The following is a 3,288-nucleotide window of genomic DNA, read 5'->3' on the forward strand; positions in this document are numbered from 1 at the left end:
TAGGGAGAAACACTACCTGGGGTTCTGTGTGTGTGTGTGTGTGTGTGTGTGTGTGTGTGTGTGTGTGTGTGTGTAGGGAGAAACACAGCCCTGAAGCACTTTGTAAAACCGAGGCACAGCTGGGTCAAGAGCAGCCCATATCCTGTGCAGACCCCTTGTCCCCACGGCCTTGCCTGGTCACTAAGCACATCCTTGCAGCCTGTGGCAGGGAAGGTTGGCTGCTGAGGAGGGTTACCTCCCTTGGAAGGACAAGATTTCTTCCTGTGAACCTGTCATGGTGGTGCAGGTGGGAAATCCCAGCACTCTCTGAGGCTGAGGCAGGAGGGTGGGGATCCCAGGGTCCTGTCTGGGCAACTTAGCCATTTAGTAAGACCTTATCTCAAGAGAAACAAATAATAGGGGGGGCTGGGCCTCTGGAGATTCAGTTCAATGACAAGGCCCAGGGTTCTACCCCCAATACCACAAACACACACACAAAAATCTTTTGTTACTGTATAGTAGGAAGAGGATTCCTCCTGCAGCAAGTTCTTAGTGCTAGAGTAACCCAAAACCTACAGGGGTCCTCAGGAGAGAAAACTCCATCCAGCACCCCAATTCAATTCCCCTACTCCACCTCTCCCCACTGGTGCCTCCAGCTACCCAAGGGCCTTGGCCCCTAAAGAAGGCGAAGCCGCTAATTAACAATTAGCAGTAGAAACAGCCTAGGGACATGGCATGAAGCCACACCCTGTCCCCAGCAGGCCTGGGCTCCTACCGTGGGCTACTCTAGGAGGGCGTCCCCAGCTTTCCAACTCCTACAGAGATGACACACAGCTTCCTGGGGTGCTAAGCAAACAGGGCAGGAAGACCGGTGTGGGTGGTATTTTTCTAGGTGCTGCCCTTTGGTTTGCCAGTAGCCTCTACTCTGTCCCCAGCTGAGATTCCTGTCCTCCTGTTTGTCTGATCTCTGGCTCTTCCTCTCCAAGGCTCTCCTGCCTCTGCCTTGGCCCCCTGCCCCTCTCCCACCTTCCTTCCTGGCTCTAACCCTGTGGGGGTGTCAGACTGGTGGTCTGAGAACTGCTGGGCACACCAGGTGGGTGGCCTTTGGCCCAAGTTGTGTGCTCAGGGGGCTGGTAGTGGAATGAAGCCACAGGGTCAGGCCGACAGAGGAGGCTGGTTCCTTGCCGCTCAGTGGATGGCAAGAGCCAAGCTTGTTGTTGTTGGACAGAAGCCCACCTGGCACACACCCGGCCTGGCCCCAGCCAGCACCCACGGCCCTGGGCAGCCTCCAGGCAGAGCTGGATGTTGGGTGCCAGGGCCCCCTGCTGGAGAGCCTGGGGAGCCTAAATGCACCTAGGCCTGTGCCTGGCATTTTTCTGCCCAGCCCGGTGGCCCTCTCCATCCTCACCCAGCTCTCCTGGGGGTTGTTACCAGAATGCCTCCCACCCATTCTCATTTGGCTTTGTGATTGTACCACATGTCCTTGTGGCAGGGCTAGAATGAGGGACAGCCAGGATAGGTCTGGCCTGAAAAGCCAAACTGAAGAGGATGCTGGAAAAACTCAGTAATCAAGATAAATTGTAAGGCAACGTGTTTTGTTTGCTGTAGTTTTATGGTGCTGGGTCAAATTAAATTCAGGGTTACCTACGTGCTACAAATGAAGTGCTCAATCATTGAGCTACAAGCTCAACCTTAATGCCATGTTTAAAAAAATCAAAGTTGGGGCCAGAGAGATGGCTCAGTAGAATAAGCACTTGCCTGGCAAGCGCAAGGGCCTGAGTTCAATCCTGGGTCCCACCAAAGGAAAAAAAAAACGTTAAGAGGGAGAGATGATGCAGGCCTATAACCTCAGCTACTCTACAGGCTGAGCCAAGGGGACCACAAGTTCTAGGAAAGGCTATACAGTGAGTCCAAAACCAGCCTGAACTGCATGGTGAGATTTTGTCTCAATAAAAAAAATCAATAAATAAATAAAAATCGAAGTTAAGTAGGGAAGAATGGTGCAGGCCTGTAATTCCAGCTACTCCAGAGGCTGAGGCATTGTAAACTTGGTCCAGCCCGATTGATTGATTGTGTGTGTGTGTGTGTGTGTGTGTGTGTGTTACTAGTGACTGAATCTAGGACTCTCACTGAGCTACATCACTAACCTTTTTTTCTTTTTTGAGAGTGGGTATCACTAAATTGCTAAATTGTCCAGGTTGGGCTCAATCATGCAATCCTCCTGCCTCAGCCTCCAACAGTGCTGGGATTATAGGCATGCACCACCATGTCGCTCTGAGCCTGAGCAATTTATCAAAAAAATAAAAAGAGCTAGGGCCACAGCCATTGGCAGATGCCCCCAGAACCAATCTCTTCTGTGCGGCGGTGTTAATATAAAGAACCCATAATGCACACCGTATTGGAAGTTCGAAATTACAGATGTGCACACAGGGTGGGTACTAGGTCAGGTCAGGGTTCAAGAATTCTTTCCTTGATCGCTAGGAGTGGGCCTGGTCTTCCGGTCTAATTTCTCGGGCCTCTGCCTGCTATCCTCTGCTCTGGACAGGTCTCTGACCTTGGGACCAAGTGTAGGTGCTGGAAGGGCAGTCATCTAACGTCACCTCCAGATTCCCTGACAACTGTCCTCTGTTGAAGAGACTGCGGGCACGGCCTCTTCGGATGACGCAGTGCGCGAGCCCAGCAACGGTCCCTGCCCGCGTGCGCCCGCGGGGCCGCGTGGGAACCTCGCGCGCCCCTCCCCTTCCCCCTCTGCCCTCCCCCTTGCTGCGGCCTCGCTCGCGCACGCGTCCGCGCTGGGGACCGAAGCTTCCGCCCCACTCCACCCACCCCGTCTCCTCACCTCCGGGCCCGGGCGGCCGCTGCAGCCATGGCGAGGGGGACTGAGCCGCGCGCTGCCCGGGGAGGGGGGCAGCGACGGCGGGGACGCGGGCGCCTCTGCACTGGCTGGAGGAAAGGGGGGGCGGGCAGGAGGAGGAGGAAAAAGAGGAGGAGGGGAGGCCGCGACAGGCCCAGGGGGCGTGGCCAGCGTGGCCGGGAAGGTGGAAGTGCCGGGGTTTTGGGGCGCCTGGTCTCAGAACCTGGAGAGGGCCGGGCACGCGCCTTGGCCTTGCAGGAGTCGGGAAGAAGCAAGTCGGGTGTCCTCCCGACCTGGATCCCGGGCCTCGACCCGAGCCTAGGATGGCTACTGAGGACTGCACAGCAAGGATCCTGAGACTGGGATGCAAATGTGTCACAGTGCCAGTGGGACAGCCTCCGCCCCGGGCCATGCAGAGTGGAGCCAATTTCCAGAGCCCCCCTCCCTTAGCAAAC

The 3,288-nt window shown here is 55.9% G+C and overlaps 1 protein-coding gene across 3 annotated transcripts in view; it reads right to left on the reverse strand.

The window, feature by feature from the left end:
* Slc29a1 (solute carrier family 29 member 1 (Augustine blood group)) overlaps positions 1-2,909 on the reverse strand; it is a 13,218-nt gene extending 10,309 nt beyond the window's left edge. For 2 of the 3 annotated variants that reach the window (XM_023719500.1, XM_023719496.1), the window contains exon 1: positions 2,819-2,907. The gene's annotated coding sequence lies outside the window, so the exon portion shown is untranslated. Of the gene's footprint in view, positions 1-2,818 lie in introns of all 3 variants that reach the window. The other variant, XM_004624104.2, reaches the window with a different exon arrangement.
* Positions 2,910-3,288: the final 379 nt, after the last annotated feature.

Source organism: Octodon degus, unplaced genomic scaffold (assembly GCF_000260255.1).
Source record: "Octodon degus isolate 3935 unplaced genomic scaffold, OctDeg1.0 scaffold00005, whole genome shotgun sequence".
Taxonomy (NCBI): Eukaryota; Metazoa; Chordata; class Mammalia; order Rodentia; family Octodontidae; genus Octodon; species Octodon degus.